Here is a 19,809-nt window from a genome sequence, read left to right as displayed (position 1 = left end):
ATTGAAACAATCTACATGTCCTTCTGCCAATGAATGGATAACGAAAATGTGGTACATACACACTATGAAATATTATTCAGGGATAGAGAAAAAAATGAGATCATGAACTTTCCATGTAAATGGATAGAACCTGAAATATTCATGTTGAGTAAGGTGACCCAGACCACAAAGACAAACATGATATCTTCTTGCTCATCTATTTCTCTTCGCTCCAGATCTTCAGATGGGAGGACAGAGACTGCTGTGAGTAGCTACAGAAACCAAAGTTAAAGAAGTACAGGGGGCTGGAGAGATGGCTCAGTGGTTAAGAGCACCGCCTGCTCTTCCAAAGGTCCTGAGTTCAATTCCCAGCAACCACATAGTGGGTCACAACCATCTATAATGTAACCTGATGCCCTCTTCTGGCCTGCAAGCAGACAATACTGTATACTTAATAAATAAATATTAAAAAAAAAAGAAGTACCATAGTTGCTGGGATAAGGAAGTAAAGGAACAATAAAAAGGGAAGTAGCAGGCTAAAAGGAATCTGATAGGGAAATGGGAAATGGGAAAGAGTGGGACTCTAGGGAGGAGCAAGGAAGTAAGTGCAAAAGAGGATGGGAGAAAAGCTGTAATTTTTTTAAGATAAGAAGAAAATTTAAAAGATGTAAATGTTTTCATAATGGAATGTAAGCTGGAATGAATACAGTGAGAAAAATAGAGGGGGGCGTGAAATCGATGAGGGGGGAGAGGGAATACTAGGCTTAATTTTTATCTGTTTTGTTTTAATATTTGTCATGAACCAGAAGTAATGTGGTGGAAATGGTGTACATCATGAAGGAGGATCAACTCTCTCCAGAATGATTCCTGTCAAAAATGGCTAATTGCAACCCGGGAAACACGAAATGAGAAGGCAAAGCAATGAAAATAGCAGTGTTAGAAGTAGCCCATGAAATTTACTTCTTAACCATTGAAATGGTCTCTTAACAGCCCCTTAATCTTTTGCATTTAACATTTTGTTCGTTCGTGACCTACTCATGTTTAATATCATTCTTTTTTGGGTGGCTTCCTAAAAAGAATTGATTTTCCTATTAAAAACAAGGAATTCCCGAAATTTGTGGATAAATGGATTGAGCTAGAAATGATCATAATGAGTGAGTTAACCCAGAAGCAGAAAGACTCAAATGGTATATACTCACTTATATCTGCATACTAGCCCAAGGGACAGGTCCCACGAAAGCCTTCACTTACCAGGAAACTTGGACAAAGGGGAGGACATCCAATTGGGACTCTAGATGAGAGAAGTATGGGAGAATGGCAAAGTAGAAGAATCCAGAGGGGCCTAGAAACCTACAAGTAGAACATTATGATAGCAGATTTGGGCCCAGGGGTCCCCCTCAAACTAAGGCACCAGCCAGGGACAATACAGGCAGTAAACTTTAAACCCCGACCCAGATCTAGCCAATGGGCAGAACATTCTCCACAGTTGAGTGGAGAGTGGGATATGACTTTCTCACATACTCTGGTGCCTCACATTGGACCATGTCCCCTTGGAGGGGGAGACCTGGTGGCACTCAGAGAAAGGACAGCAGGTTACCAAGAAGAGACTTGATACCCTATGAGCATATACAGGGGGAGGTAATCCCCCTCAGGAACAGTCATAGGGGAGGGGAATAAGGGGAAAATGGGAGGGAGGGAAGAATGGGAGGATACAAGGGATGGGATAACCATTGAGATGTAACAAGAATAAATTAATAAAAAAAAAAAAGGAAAAAAATAAAAAAATTTAAAAAAAGAATTGATTTTGTCGTACACATCTACTGTATTTTATATTTGTCTCTATAAACTCTTAAAAACCAATGTAAGCAGATATTTTTCCTCAAGATTCCATCAAATTTCTCATTAAGAAACTGATGCTTCCTGTGTTGATAACTCATATTGGTGAACTCCATCATTGATCCTGACTAAGTGGGAGACTTGACACCTTGATTACTGCTTATTTGTCAGTTGCTCTTAGGACATTGCCTTCTATTAATTGTCCACCATTATTGTGATTTCTTGGGATATTCTACAGCCTATATTGATTGGTTTCTGGCTTTCTTCATTCAAATTTATCTCTTGCTGAATGTTTCTAGTTGTGTGCCTGTAAGTGCTCTATCAAAGTCCATCTGTTTTCAATGTCTTTTACCTACTGAGGAGCATTTCAGTAGCATGCACATAAATACCTCAACACAACATCGTCAAAACAGGATGGTTATGAGCCAAGATAAAATAGACAGGTGAGTCTTCATAAAGCCAAAGACACTAGTGTGCACTTATGAACCATTAAGTCCTAATGTGACCTTCATGGAATTTTAATGAATTATTGTACAGTTTGTTCATCAGAGACTAGACATACAATGAATGCTTTGACCTGGACATTTTGACTGCATTCCCTTTCCTTATTATAGAAAAGTGTCTAGCCCTTGTTTTCTTATCTGGATGAAATGTTGTCTGCCCTGGTGTCCCTATATAGCCAAAGGATGGAGAATGTTCTCACACTACACTTTCCCATAGGCTCTTCCTATTGCTCAATGCATTCCCACTCTCTGAATTAATGACGTACAAGTACTTGGAACACTCTCATACTGTACTTAACCTCCAGTTACCTCTTTAAACACACAGTAAGCTATTAGCACCGTGAGAAAAAAAAAAGTACCAACCCTGTTTTATTTTCTTATGTCCTGTTAAGCTCATAGTGCCCAATCAATACTCCATCTGAACCAATACATGGATGGTCGCATACAACTTTATACTAATATCACATCAAAGTCTTAGGATCCCACAGTCAGCTGAATTTCTGTCTGCTCTGAGTTAATCAGATCTCCAAAAGCACAGCTTAGTCTGCTCATAGTTATAAAGCAAGAAAGATACAGGATTCACCTCTAGATGTCCAGGTGCTCTGGACAGCATCTTAAGCTAGGGATTGAGATTGTCCTTGATATTCTAATTAGTTATGATAGGAGGGAACTTGTGTTTTCCAACACAAGCAGAGAAAGTCCCTGGAGAATAATGAATGCCTTCACTAAATTACAACAGAATAGTCTTGCTTCCCATATGTTGGCTCTAATCAGTCCTCTTACTTATGCTGAAACAAGCCAACTCTCTCTATTAATATAAGTTTTAAAAGCCAAGAAGCTGCTAACAATACATAAACACGCACAGCTCAGGGCTACTTCAGGCAATGCCAAACTTAGGCATCCTTGACAAAGGATGGTGAATAATGAAAACTGTATGTCCGTCATGAAGAAGAACCACAGTCTACCCTTAGCTGAATATTGTTCTGAAACAATTTGGCAAGTTTAATTTAAGGTAAATTAATTTCTTCAATTTTGCTCAGTTTTTTATTGTCTTCTCAAAATTCAGTCATATAATATCAAACAGATGGCTTAAAAAGTGAATAAACAGGGCATAAGGGTTCTGTATACTTCATTGTTCTGGTTTATGACTAAACACAGCAATCAGGTTTTGTTGAAACCCCAGATAAAATTGCAAGTTTCTCTTTGTTTGAGTTCCAGGTAATCTGGAAGAAATAAAACTTCTCCAGGAGCATAAGGTCTTGGAATCCCTACTTCATGTAATTTACCCAAGGAATTGATTCAATTCCATGAGGGTTTCCAAGCTATAGATTTTTTTAATCTAGGATAATCATGTCTTCATCATAATTTGCCAAGACCAAATATGTCAACTAATTAATTTCATAGACATGATGAGTTTTAAGTGAAGAAAACATAAAGTCAGTGTGAGATACCAAAGTATAGAAAAGACGGAGTCTGATGAATGCTGTAAATACTCCTATAGATCAACAAGCTCACCACAAACACATGCAATTTGAGGAGCAGTCATTACAGAAGGTAACAGACACGTGGCATGAGGAATTAGAACTCCTTACTTCTCCTTTTTGAGAATACATTGTGCACTAAAATGCTCCACCATGGTCTTTTATGTATATAAATAGCTGAAGATTAACTGGAGTATGCATCATTTGATTGCAGGCAGTGGATCAGTTATTTAATACAATGGACCCCTGAATAAAAGAGTTGTAAAATACATGTATCCAGTTTGAATGCAGAACTTTTCACCCAGAGATTTGTGAGTACTTGAAGATGAGCTATGTAATCTACAAAGTTCAATAAGAAAGAGTTAAGTCAGAAATGTATGACATATAAGATACTTTTTCCCATTTACTACTGGAAATATGCAAGAAGTTATTTTTTTTAACTTATAGAAATACAGACTGCACATGGTACCATTCAAAGTGAAAAGAAGTAGGAAAACACATAAGGGGTCCCTAAAATTCTAGAAATAGAACTAATACATAAAATAGCTAAACCACTCCTGGGAATATACTGGAAGGAATCAAAGAATTATGGCATAGAGATACTTGAATTCCCATGTTGAGTATATGACTGTTCATAACATCTGCTCTATGGAATCATCCAAGATGTCCATCAACAAACAGATGGAGAAAATATTGTATACACATACACACACAGAGTGGAGTTGTACAAAACTGTGAAGAAGTCTGAATTAGTATGCAGATAAATGGATAAAACTGGAAATTGTTGTAATATATAAAATAAGTTGGATTTGGGAAAACAGACATTGTATGCTTTTTCTATGAGGAATATAGATTTTTAAGTACATATATATGGCATGAAGGTATAAAGGAGTCTCATTGTGGAAGTTAAAAATGATCAGTTAGAGAAAAAAAGGAAGAATGGGGTGATGGAGTTGTGACTACAAAGTACATGGATACACATGGCTAAAAATTCCATAATAAATTTTATTAATTTGTATGCTAACAAAAAATATTGATAAAGGCATAATTAAAAAGCAGTTACATAAAGTTTATATAGGTTATAATATATCAGTGTAATAAAGTCCTGGCTATCTATTTCTATTGCTAACCTTCATCTGCCACATGATGCTCATCTTTGATTGAGCAGTCCATTTGTTCCATTATATTGCATATAAACATATAATACACAACATAAATGTTAGTTCAACATTATGCTACTTATAAGCTGTTTTTGTTAAACAGTAGACCATCACTAGCTAAGTATCTGGGTCAGGGGGTCAGAGGTTAACATGTTGTTTTTGAACTGCACATGGTTTCACATCCTAAGTTTCATACTGTCCATGGGCACATCATAAAAATGAAGTATAAGGTTAAAAGACATATAAGTCTCAAAGTCAACAGTATATTTAAAGTCCCTAAATATTGTACACACTGGTTTTAAAACATTTAAAAAATATCTTTAATGTCCCACATTTATGTTTTAATCATATTTTCTGAATAAGTATAGAACTCACAAAAGAATTGTAAAATTTGAGAAGCAGGTACCAAACTCAGTGCCACCATCTTTCCCTAAATTTCTTTTTACTATTAAGTAGTGCAGTACTTTCATTTGGCTTCTCTCATCTTCGCAGGACCTCACTCTCTGTGTGCAGATATCTATCTCTATTTGCAATCACTCTTTATTTTCCCACAAAGACTACAAAGTTTTGATCATTTGAGTATGGTTTCTCCCAAGCCTCTCTGACCTCATTTTAACTTGATCACACTGGCCTTGATCACACAGCCGAATTCCAAACAAGACTATATTAAAAAGGATTAGGTCTAGAAGGCAAGTTTTGTGAGGCACAACTCTTTACAGGTTTTTTAGACTCATACAGAACTGTATGATCTATCAGTCTTTCAGCTTGTATTATTGCATGAGTAGAAAATACTCAATTTAGTATCATTCATCAATCCTTTAAATTCACTGAAAAACAAAGTTCCTATAGAGTGTTTAATCATCGGCCTAATACAGTGATGTGAAAGCCACAGTGGACTTAGACAGAGAAAATTCGAGTTTTCATCCCAATTCTTTAGTATTCTGAGGACCATAAAATATAAACCATATGTCTGCTGAGTTAAAATTGGCTTGAACCCTGCTTCCAACCTCTTGCCAAAGCACAAAACCCTCCCTAGGACATCTGCTGGTTCCCAAGTGATTCTTTCCTCAGGTTTCTCTCTGACTCAGCATCTCGGCTTCAATTGGACTGCTCAGCGATGCTTACATTAATCTGAGACAATCGAAAAATATTGTGAAATATTTCAAATAAGCAAATACATTTTGGGTGTCCTGCACATATACCTTTCCTGGTTCTCGGTATCCATCATGCCTCTCTCAGTGGCAGGAAAATGACGGTACTGCCACTTGTTCTACTCTACCAAGCATAGTCATCAGCTGACAAGGTTTAATTATCCCTCTCCCCACCCTAAGAAACCATTATTGCGTACACAGTAGCTTTTGAACAGTTTTCACCCTCTTAACTTCCTTCCCTTTGAATAGGCAGCCATTGAAGTTTCCTTGGAACAGCCTGGGACATATTTTGAAATCTCCTATTAATCAGTAAATTATTTTTTAAAAATCTGCTTTAAAAGTTCATTGTATTTTTCCCAGCTCATGTTTGCATTTTTAATGAAATTGGCATTTAACAAGGCAAAGTCTACTACCGTCAACTCAAGAGTTTAGTAAGTTTTCTAAACCTGAGATAAAGGAGGAGGACCCAAAGAAGCGATCACAGGTAAGCCTTTCCTTGTGTCCTCAGATCTCTCTAGCACTTCCATGTAGTGTCCTGAACCATTCATACATGGTGAGAACTACTCCACACACGTTTATGTCAGGAAGCTTCAACCACCACTGTAAAGCATCTTGCCAAATTATATCTTACCTGACAGCAACTCTACTAATATATAGAAAGAAATAGATTTTCTATTTATATTTAAAATTGTATAAATTTTCAAAGTCCTTATTAGTCTATCACCAAAAGGTACATATGGTAACTATATCACAGGAGTAACATAAAATTTAAAGATGATTCCATGCAAAAAGTCATTCACTAAAAGAGTCAAAGAAAATGTTATTTAAGAAAAAAAAAAGTTTATCTGAAATTCTTACTTCAACTTAGGTCAAATGCAATGCTCATATAGAATGGCCTAAAGTCTAAAGCTGTGGGTGTTTTGAGTGAGATCTTGGATGGCAAGCATTCCATATGAGTCCTGACCTTCGGACTGAAAGGGAATTTGTCTTCCATATCTATTCTCAGACACAAATCAGCAATTTCCCCAAAACTCCTTCTCTACTGCTGGCATATACACACAAACATGTGGGTTACTTGTCTGGCACCCAATGTTTCAAATTTTCTGTTTAGTCTGAGAGAAGTCTTGCCTGAATACCCTCTGTTGGTGACACTATCATTACAAGAATATCTCCGTCCATGTCCCCACTTGAACCAGGGCCCTGCTATTTTATTCTCACTAATCTAGAGACACCTCTATAGAATTAGGAGTTAGAGGACTGGGAAGAACAAGGGATTCCATACCTGAATGGCTTTAAATTGGACTTTCATTCTAGAAGCTAATTCTGGACAGAAACCCACCTCTTCATTTTGAGATCTGCTCTTGGACACCATGAATCTGAGACCATCTTTTAGAACCCAGTGCTTCCTATCTGTCATTTTTCATTCTCTTTCTATAACTTGGGTTCCAATGCCACTCTCAACTAAATATTTCACTGATGCAAGCGTCCTCAGAATCTAGATGCTAAGAGAAAGATCAGAAGACATGGCTACAGTGAAGCACCCACAAAGAAAGGGACAGATCCCAGAACTCAAGAAGGCTTTCTGTTCCATCTTAGCAATGTGGCCTATATAGCACCTTTCTTCCTGACACCATCTGCGTTAAATCCTGATGTATAGATTGGTGTCCAGTGATGAGTGTTGATTTTCAACGCCGGTTGGAGGAACTGCAACCAACACTGACTATATGTGTTTCTTAGAAGCTGCTTCCAGTGTAGTTATAAGGATTTTTTTCTTTAATTTTCAAGTTAAAATATAATGACTTTCCTTCTTTCCTTTCCTTTCCTCCCTCCAAATTTCCCCATGGACACCTTCTTGTTCTGTATCAAAATCATGGCTTCTTTTTCTTCTATTCCTATACTACATAAATAAATAAATAAATACAGCCTTCTCAGTCCATTTTATTGTTACTTGTATTTATGTGATTTCACAGATGATTACTTGGTATTAGAAAATCAACAGCCTTCTACTTGCAGCCCAATTTATTGTTGTGTGTATACTATAGATCTTGATGTCTGTAATACACATTGTTTAAGTCCTAACTTCCAATACCCTAGAATGTGGCCCTGTTTGGAAGTAGGTTTATTGAAGGTCCAATTAAATAGGATGAGATATTTAGCTTGGATCATGAGTCAATGTGATAGGTGATTGTACAAAAGGAAGCATTTGCACATAAACAAAAGAAAACATTGTGTGGTTTTGACCGAAAACATTGGAGAGAAATTACTAAGAGTCAAAGAACTTCAAAGATTGCTGGTATGTCAGCTTAACCCAGATGAGTGTCATGAGAGCAGTTTCCTCACACCAGCTTAAATGAAGAACCAATCTCTCTGATAATGTGAGTCCAAACTATAGCTCACAGAACTATGGATCAAATAGATAGCTGTTGTTTAAAAATTCCCCAGATTCTAGTGCTTTGCTATGCCAGCCAATGTGCATTAAGAATAAACTTGCAAAATATCCATAATAACACTGAAGTCACTGTTATTATTAATGATAAAACAAAAAAGTTTTTTCTAAAATATAAAATTAAATATAACTCTACTTTATCCCAGGATAGAGAAGAAAAAATTATTATATGAGGTTCAAGAGAGTATAATAATTAAACTTATTGTAAAGGATAAAATATAATATTATGTATGTAATATACAAATAATATATATAATATTAATAACATAAATAATAATATACAAAATATAATATTAATTATATGCCCAATCTGGTACTTACAGTGAGTCCTATCTCTATTAACTTCCAGGATAAATCAAAACAATTTATAAGACCTCTGACCGTTATTAATCTGCAAAATGGTGTCATGATCCATATGAGGCTTGTTTGTTCATTTTGTTTTGTTTCATTTTATTTTGAAGTTCTAAGGATCAAAATCAGTCTCTATGCATACTAGGCCCACACTCTAACACTGACCTATACTGCCAGCCCTTCATAAACTTAGTGAATTATGACTATCACAGGTGAAATCATGTGTGTTTCTGATTGGATTTAAGGCCTAATACACAGGAAAGAACTCATGTTTGGTCCTTTAATTCAGGTCAAAGTTATGTAGGTGTGGAAATCATCAGAACCAATGAGGAAACAACTGCTATTATTTTGTTAGACATATATGACATGCTTTATGATTATTTTCTACACACTTACATTAATATCTATAGTTACTAATACTATTGTAAGCTGCAGGTGTTGTCTTTTTTTTAATTTTCAGTGAGTATTGGTTACCAGCCAAATGGCTGAGAATCCAAAATTTTGCCTGTGTCATAGTATAACAATGTTCAGCCATTACAATGAAAGAAAATATTCAGACTTACTCTATGGGAGGCTACAAGACTTGGGCATATTTCAGAAGAGGGTGAGGGAAGGATGAAGGAAACACAGATAAGGGCATAGCTGTTTCCACAAAAAGGAAATATTCCCTCCTAGAAGTTGGAGAGTACTACTCAGGAAGTCCATAAAACTTACAAAACTCAGGAGTCTCAGAAAGTTACTTCGCTGAGGTTATGTCACTGGGAAAGCAGAGATCCTTAGTAAAATTGCATTCACGTGTGTCAGGGAGTCCAGTGACACAGTAAGCTTGGATCATGACAGAAGCTGGTGAGTTTTGTGGTGGTGGAGCTTTCTGAGTCACCCATTCTCTAGTATGTGACCATAATAGGCTCATTTCTCCCCTTAAGTTAGACTTGGGTAGAGTCATTTCTTTGATCTGTCATCAGTGTCCCCTGTCTTTGATGAAAAGATACATGTCAAGCCTTCTTTTAAAAAGCCACCAACCACCTTGACAGTTAAAAGTTTGTTTCTTTCCTTTCCTGAAAATTTTAATAGAATGTGAATTCAATAAGGACAGATTTTTCATATCAAGTTTATATTTTTCCTATCTCCAGCATTAAAGTTTTGAATATTTTCAAAGCGGGGTCTCAATTATGTGGAATTGTATAAAGAGTGGTTAAGATGGCTCAAAATGAAAATATATATGAGAGTAGCTTAAAATGTCCCAATTTCATATTTTATTAAAAATGCTACTAATTGCTCACTTGCCAGATAACTATCATAAAGTTTGAGTTAGGATGTTATTTGTTGCTTTTCTTTCAGAAACTATTTCTGTTCGTTCCAGATGCAGTACCCCCACGGCAGTGCAAGAAGCAATCTCACCTAAATCTAACTTGTGAACCAAAGAGGTTATTACTGATGTTTACCAGACATGGGTAACTCAAGGGTAAAAAGTTTTGACTATATATTAAATTGATGTAAAAGTAATTAGATAGCTCATCATTTTATCTCTTAATGAACTAATTTTGGCAATTTACAATTTTATAGGACTCTAATCATTTTCTGATCACATAAATAACCTACTATAATATATTATATTTTAAATACTATGATATTATAATATTATATATCATTGTATTTCAATAGTATCTGCTGTTTCTGAGTTATATCAACCTGGATTATGTCTAATATTATTTATTTTCAAGCTTTCTTTTTGTTTAACTCCAGACAGCTCACAGTCAATTTCATTAGCTTGGCAAAGAGCCAACTCTGACTTTATCTATTTTATTAATGTATATTATTATTCTTAAACATCTGGGTGAATTTGGAAGCCCTTCCTGGGAAATCATCCAGTAAGAATTATTAAGTTTAAGAATGCAACCTCAATAGTTCATGTTTGGCGAAACTATTGACTAAGATTAGCTGTAGGGGAGACTAGTAAGATGCTGCCTCAAAGACACCTGTGGCCTCTTGGGAACAAAATGAGGAAGGGCATCTTTGCACCATTGAAAAGCAAGCTGCAATCTACAAGTAGAACAATATGATAGGCAGATTTGGGCCCAGGGGTCCCGCTCAAACTAAGGCACCAGCCAAGGACAATACAGGAGGTAAACTTTGAACCCCTTCCCAGATCTAGCCAATGGTCAGAATATTCTCCACAGTTTAGTGGAGAGTGTGATACGACTTTCTCATGTACTCTGGTGCCTCACATTTGACCATGTCCCCTGGAGGGGGAGACCTGGTGGCACTCAGAGGAAGGACAGCAAGTAGCCAAGAAGAGACTTGATACCCTATGAGAATATATAGGGGGACGTAATCCCCCTCAGGAACAGTCATAGGGGAGGGGAATAATGGGAAAATGGGGGGGGGGGAGGAATGGGAGGATACAAGGGATGGGATAAACATTGAGATGTAACAAGAATAAATTAAAAAAAAAAAAAAGAAGAAGAAATAAACAAAAAAAAAAAAAAAAAAAAAAGAAAAGAAAAGAAAAAGAAAAGCAAGCTGCACCAAATGTGAGTAACGCAGTGTCTGGACACAGCTAAAGGAGTGTTCACAAAGTGAATAGAGGGCACAAAAATCTCTACAAGTGGCTTAGAAATTGAACCAGAATGTCTAGCCTGGGAAAACACAGATTTCTTTGAAAATAGTAGGGAAATGATAAAAAATCTCGCATGTTTCAAATTTGGAGCAAGATTCTAAAAACAGTATATTTAATTAGATACCCAGGTCACTTCTCAGCCATGCTTAGATGACACCACCAATAATTTTCAGATGATAATGAAGAATCATAGAGTATTATGGTGATTATTTTTTCCAAATCCTTGGTTTTGGATAACTAATGTTTGATTTGGGTTGAATATTGTCTTAGTTCTACTACTGTAAAGGGATGCCACACCAAGACTGCTTATAAAAGAAAACATTTAATTAGAGGCTTGCTTGCAGTTTGAGAGTGTGAATCCATTTCCACCATGGTGAGAAGCATGGCAGCAGGCAGGGAGGCATGTCCTGGAGCACTAGCTGAGAGCTCACAACTCATCCACACGCAGAGGCAGAGAGAGAGAGAGAGAGAGAGAGAGAGAGAGAGAGAGAGAGAGAGAGAGAGAGAGAGAGGTTGACTGGGCCCCTAGGCCCCCACCCAGAAACACACCTCCTCCTGCAAAGCCGTACCCTCTGATCTTTCCTAAGATGTCCACTGGGAACCAAATACTCAAATATGAGCCTGTGGAGGTGTTTCTCATTCAAGCAAGTACAAATGGGAAATGTTCCCCCACTGCTCACATGTTTGAACACTTCCTCCCCATCTAGTGTCAGTGTTTGGGAAGATTGTGGACCCTTGAGGAGGTAGAACTCCCTGAGTGTGTGAGTCACTAGAAACAGACCCTCAGGCTGTAAAGTCTAGATGAACACCCTGTTCACCCTCTGATGTGACCAACTTCCCTGTTCCTGACATTTTTTCTGCCCTTCCTGCTGCCATGCCTCCTTACTTTCTATGATGGGCTGGTTCCCTATGAGCTTTAAATCCAAATAAACCCTCCTTCTTTTTAAAAATATTTTATTAATCTATTCATATTACATCTCAGTTGTTATCCCATCCGTTGTATCCTCCCATTTCTCCCTCCCTCCCTCCCACTTTCCCCCTACTCTCTTCCCCTATGACTGTGACTGAGGGGGACCTCCTCCCTCTGTATGTGCTCATAGGGTATCAAGTTTCTTCTTGGTAGCCTGCGATCCTTCCTCTGAGTGCCACCAGGCCTCCCTATCCAAGGGACGTGGTCAAATATGGGGTAGCAGTCCCCACTCTCCACTCAACTGTGGAGAATGTCCTGTCCATCGGCTAGATCTGGATAGCAGTTCAAAGTTTACTTCCTGTATTGGCCTTGGCTGGTGTCATAGCTTGAGCAGGACCCCTGGGCCCAGATCCGCCATCATAATATTCTCCTTGTACATTTATAGAGTCCCCTGCATCCTTCTATTTCCCCATTCTCCCATGCTTCTCTCACCTAACATCCCAATAAGATGTCCTCCCCTCTGTCCCACTTTCCTGGTAAGTGAAGACTTTCATGGGACATGCCCCTTGGGCTAGTGTGCAGATATAAGTGAGTATATACCATTTGACTCCTTCTGCTTCTGGGTGAACTCACTCATTATGACCATTTCTAGTCCAATCCATTTGTCCACAAATTTTAGGAATTCCTCCGCATTGTTAGTCATCAGAGAAATACAAATCAAAACGACACTGAGATTCCATCTTACACCCACCAGAATGGCTAAAATCAAAAATTCGAGTGACACCACATGCTGGCAAGGATGTGGAGAAAAAGGAACACTCCTTCATTGCTGATGGGATTACAAACTTGTCCAACCCCTTTAGAAATCTATCTGGCACTTACTCAGAAAACTGGGAATAAGGCTTCCTCAACACCCACTCATTGGAATATACCCTGAAAATGCTCTACCACACAACATGGACATATGCTCAACCATGTTCATAGCAGCCTTATACATACTAGCCAGAACATGGAAACAACCTAAGTGTCCCTCTGTAGAAGAATGGATAAAGAAACTTTGATACATTTACATTATGGAATACTACTCAGCTATTAAAAACAAGGAATTCCCTCCTTCTTAAAAAGAAAAGAAAATATGAGTGAAAGGTGAGAGTCTGAGATGGATTTAGGATTTTCAAATATCTGGGACATGTAAAGGCTTAGTCTTTTCTCTGACATTCTGAGGAAATATAAGCCACACAAATCTGGAACATTAATATTTCTTAGAAATGTAGTCAAAGAGACTTATATAGTGGATCCTGGGGAGTTATAAACTAATGGGGGAGAAAATATCTGCCATTAATAATAATAATAATAATAATAATAATAATAATAATAATAATAATAATAATAATACATGTACACCTATTTGGGAGATATAAACCTGTAGGTCTTTTGTTTTCTTAAAATATGAAAATTAGGGAAATCAAAGCAGACTTTCTGAAGGAACAATGCTGAGTTTCTTTTGGTCTTTTTGTCAAACTATGAAATCTGCATGTGTAGCTGGTAAGTTCCATATTAAAAACAGGGTGAGATATTATATATTATGTGTGTATCATGCTTTCTTGGTTATACATTTATAAATATATATATACATATATACTCTGTGTGTATGTATATTTATTTACCTATAAACATATAATTCTCTATGTTATTATTATTGAAAGCAAGGTAGCCTAAGTAAAGCTTCATTTGTACAGAAGAGAAATGAGTGAAAATGTATTTGAAAATTAAGTCATGGATTAGCATGTCACGGCACCTAATTAACAAGCTAATAAATACAAGAAATGTTTAGGGAAATTTTTACTATTCCTTAAGTACCAATCTAAAATGGATATTCATATTCAATGAATGAATATTCATGACTTACCATGAACTCAAAACATCTGTGTTAATTCTATGTAAATTACTGAATACTCATTCTCTGCTAAACTCATATGAATAAGCAATCCAGGTAACTTCCAAAAGATTGAGAAACTTATTAACTTAAGGGAATGTATCTTATACAAACACAGGCAAAGTTCAGAGGCTACAAATGTGCAGATAAGTCCAGTGAGATATGAGATCCCGCAGAGGGTGTACCAATTGGGTCTGTAAGATTCTGTGTTTATTTGCAAAGAGATCTGGGCAATGCTAGAATTCTCTGTTGCCCCAAATTCTACATTCTGAGCATTTGATGGTCCTAGTGAGATCAGTAAGCCATTTGAGTTAGTGAGTAAATAGTAATAAACCATTTCCTAACTGGAGAAGAATTTACACATTCAGGAAAAAAATCAGCATGCATCAAATTGAAATGTACTAAAAGTGGTTTACCTATGTCTTAGGTCATTTTTATGGCAACTATAAATGCCCTAGTAAAAGGACTCTTGTCTCTAATCATATTTGCATTTTCTTTGTTCTGATGTTTCATATTCTCGTCACAAATAATAACTTTGTAGGTGGCTGCCCCATATGATTTTTTTGTTACTGGATTGGCCATGTCTTTCTTCGTAGAAATGAGATATTTATATACTCATAGATGTTTTCTGGAAAGTACTTCATCTTCAGAACATGATGAGCCGTGGACATGCATGAAACACAAGAGGACAAAAATTCATGTTGTTAATATTATTGTTTGCTGACATACTTTTTTCCTTTTAAAAAAAGTTACTAAATTTTAGTTTTTACATATACATTTATATTACTCCACATATATACAACAAACTTCCTACAGCAAAAATAACCACGACACAATCAGGAATTATATAATTGTTACATTCTTAGTGTTTTGTCTATTTGTATTTGACAGCCTTGAAGAAAACATCTTTCATATCTTGGTGCATCTAAAGTTCTGAATGTAAATCAATCTCCATCACATCATGTCATTATCAACTTAAAACATCTATCTAGACCTAAAAACATCTTAACCCCTAAACAACAAAGCTTCATTGTAAAACTAAGCTACCTAGTCTTCAGCTCCACCTGAGACCTGAGAAGGCATAAACTTGATTACCTGAGTATGATGGGGGTGCAGGTTAGTAGCTCTTCAAATGAGAAGATGACAAAGACGGTTTTCTACCTGAATAGTTACCCAAAACGTTCTATTATGTTGGAGCATCTTCTTCAGGCTTCTGGCCAAATATATCTGACAGATATATTTGTGAGGCAGGAACTGTTGAGGACTTGCTTACCCTGTTTTGGCAGTGTTTGGCCGTCGACTCTGCCTGCATGTAAGCTTGGCTTGTTGATATTCTAAAGAAGCAATCTGTATTTCAAGAAGTGTTCCTTATAATAAAGGTTATGTCTAAGTCATTACTACAGAATTTAGTATACTGATACAAAACATGGGTATGTCAAATACTTGACAGATTTTAACACAAGAATATATATCCTAAGTCTAACAGATAGATATGACTATCAATATATGTGGTAAATTAGTTGAACAAAGTCTTCAAAAGCCTCAGAGACACACAGAATATGGTATTTAAAGTTGTTCTTACAATCCTAAATTTCTTCAACAACAAGACAAGTTAACACCTGACAAGACCCAGCCAACTTCAAAGATGATGAGCATCAAAGAACCTCCTTATGGAGATGGCTGCAAATGTGGCAAACCACCCACTGGGCAAAATGTCCTCATTCCTGCCACAAACAGAATCTGCCTAAAAATGGGCAACTTAGATGTAGGCAGAGTCAATGGCCATACTCTTTCAAGTCAGGATAAGCAAGTCCTCAATTGTTCCTGCCCTGCGAACAAGTCTGGCAGAAATATTAGGCCAAAAAGCCTAAGATGAGGCTTCAATGTTATAAAGTGTATTGGGTGACTGGTGAGGCAGTAAACTGTCTTAAGTCAATTTGTACATTTTGGAAGCTGCTAACCCACACTGCTGCTTCACTCAGGAATTTAAGTTTTATTCCTTCTCAAGTCTCTGAGGGGCACTGAAGACAAGATAGTATAGTTTTACAACCAAGCTTAGTTGATTAGGGGACAAGATCATCTTAGATTAAGTTAAAGAAGTTAAGCTATTAGAGTTGAGATAGGATAGATATTGAATCTCATTCAGAAATTTAGACCCAACAAGACAGGAAAGACACTTACTTCAAACAGGTCGAATGCAGATGGCCAAGTCACTATGAATGTAACATGTATAGAACTCATTGTTCTCATGATTGTCACATGGTTCTCCCTGCTGTATGTAGTTTGTTTTATACATGTGTAATAAAATAAAAGTATTTTTTAAAAAGGACACACAATTGGCATGATTGTCAGGTAGATTGAAAAGTATTTGAATGGTAGTCAAATCTGGAAGTATAGACTGATTCATGGCCTGAGAATGAACAAACATGTACTTATAAATAAAAATGAATGGCATATCAGAAAAATCAAAGACTAAAAACAGCAAGAAGAGTTCCAGGAAACACTGGAAAGAAATGATTTTCATTTAATTCTGGATGTATTTCAGAAAGAAATCCCTAGACACTGGTTAAAAGCCAATTAAATAACAACCATCACTACTTTGAATTAGAAGTCCAATTTAAATAACAGGTGGCGAGAACTGTCTGTAGGCTATTTCTCTAGGAATATAGAACAATGCCAAGAGTATCTACAGCCTTGGGAAATAGATATACCTATGTTCTATTGCCAGCTCTGCAGCAGCTGTCTCAATGAAACTCACTTGATGCCACTGGGTTAAAATATCTACCACTTACTATTATGTAAATTAAATAATAAAATGTTTCCAAAAACACTCAATTCATAGTTTGAAATGCATTACGTGGCTATCACAGTTCTTTTTAAATTTATTTTTATTTTTATTTAATTAATTTATTTAGATTGCAACTCAATTGTTATTCCCTCACTTGTATCCTCCTGTTCCTCCCTCCCTCACGCTTTCACCCTATTCCCCTCCCCTAGGCCTATGACCGAGGGGGACCTCCTCCCCCACTATATGGTCATAGGCTATCAAGTCTCATCTTGGTAGCCTGCTTATTCTTTCTTTGAGTGCCACCAGGCCTCCCCATGAAGGGGAGGTGGGCAAATATGGGGCACCAGTTATCACAGTTCTTTATGGAAGACTTAATGTGATTTCTTTCTTCATCTCACCTAAATCATCTCCCACTAATTGGACCAATGGTCTATCATGATATATTCAGCTCAGATCTACTGGAAGACATCCTATGTAAGTTGCAATAGTTTTCAACAAAATTTGAGAGAACTAACACAACCATCCCTGACAATCCAATACACAAGAAAGTGAAACTAAAAACAAACAAACAAACAAACTTCTTCTCCCACTCCAAACCCAGTGTCATTCCAATTTCAGGAAAGATTAGGAGACAAGAATATTTGGAATTCAATGGAACAATGACTCAAAATAAGTAGCATGCTAGAAGAAACAATGAAAACAAAATGAGCCCAACAGTTTCAAAAAAGGTAATCGACAGGCCAGATCCCAGGTGCACATCCATTTCAAATGGCATACTCTGGTTGTTTGCAGTTTGCAGGCAAAGGAATGCATTTATTTTTAACTCTCAAATCAAGTCCTAAAGTCTTTTTATTAAACTGAATGTTTTCTATGCTGACTATTCTGATGTTTTTGTGTCAGCTCAGGAGATTAGGATACAAGTAGAACGTTATGATAGGCAGATTTGGGCCCAGGGGTCCCACTCAAACTAAGGCACCAGCCAAGGACAATACAGGCGGTAAACTTTAAACCCCTACCCAGATCTAGTCAATGGGCAGAACATTCTCCACAGTTGAGTGGAGAGTGGGATATGACTTTCTCACGTACTCTGGTGCCTCACATTTGACCAATCCCCTGGAGGGGGAGACCTGGTGGCACTCAGAGGAAGGACAGCAGGTTACCAAGAAGAGACTTGATACCCTATGGGCATATACAGGGGGAGGTAATCCCCCTCAGGAACAGTCATAGGGGAGGGAAATAAGGGGAAAATGGGAGGGAGGGAAGAATGGGAGGATACAAGGGATGGGATAACCATTGAGAGGTAACAAGAATAAATTAATAAAAAAAAATTTTAAAAAAAGAAGCAAAATGAAAAAGTAGAAGGGGACAAATTAGAGAAATTATTACATATGCATTTTTAGTTTCAAACTGTCCCAGACAGCACTGAAAGTAAGCTACCTGCATGATTCCATTCTCCCACATGAACAGTAACTTCCTCTTCCGTGAGTACACAAATAAAAATCATGCATGGCACTCGATACCTACACTGCCTACACAGTCCCTGAGTCAACCTTCAGGACAAAGTTACTGAAGGTAAATTCCTGTTACTGAGGTGAAATTCATTTCCTCCTTTTCTTCAACTACTTGGATGTTTGTCACCATGAGGAGAAAAATCAGTATAACTGCCATGTTTTGCCTTATCTAATCCACTCGGTGGAACTCGCCTGTCAGAATCGGAGATGTACCGATTCCAATGTATCTTCGCTCAACACCAGGAGCAGAATGGTGCCTTCCTTAGGGAAGATGAATACATACCCTGACAAGCGGGTGCCTGCCAGCCCAGTCAGTCCTCTTCACTCAGAATCTTGCAGAGTAATTAAGAATTTTTTCATTGAATGCATATTAATGTTTTGCCTACATAGATGCATGTGTACCATATACCTGTATGTATGGTGTCCATGAGGTCAGAAAAGAGCACTGGACCCCCTGAAACTAGATTTACAGGGGTTTGTCCAGAGCCCTGTGGGCACTGTGAAGCCAACTGTAGTATACTGCAAGAGTGATAACTGTTCTTAACTGCTGAGCCTTCCTATATAACAATGAACACTATGACTAAAGATGGTTGACTTTCATTATCTTGTATTAAAAGTTTTACATTCTCTAAAAGCTAATGGTGTGTAAATGTCATAAATTTATAAGTAAAAACTAAATAACAAAAGTAATCATTATTAACAGTGAGCATCAACTATGATGTATGTATGTATGTATGTATGTATGTATGTATGTATGTATGTATGTATCCACTAACTCTGTCATCCTGCCAGACAAAGGGAAGCTGGTGTACTGTGGGTTCACTTTAAGTGTTAATACTGGAAAAGGGATATACACCTGCTCTGAATTCATCAACTTCAGAAGCCAAACCATAAAATTCAAGATCAGAAACTGAAGATCTGGAACAGAACTGAACTGAAATTCACTTGAATGAAAAAACCACTGAAAACAGAATATCAGTTCTATGGTTCTCAGGCCCATTCAGTAGATCTCAGCACCAGCTTTCAACAATCCTTCACTTTTCAACATATTCTAGTCTTGGCCTCATCTCCACCAGGACCAGAAACTAAGAAGAGCTGGCTTATAGATACATGTCACAGACATTACCCTCACTGACA

This window comes from Acomys russatus, chromosome 17 (assembly GCF_903995435.1).
Source record: "Acomys russatus chromosome 17, mAcoRus1.1, whole genome shotgun sequence".
Classification (NCBI taxonomy): Eukaryota; Metazoa; Chordata; class Mammalia; order Rodentia; family Muridae; genus Acomys; species Acomys russatus.
This window is presented reverse-complemented; position numbering follows the sequence as displayed.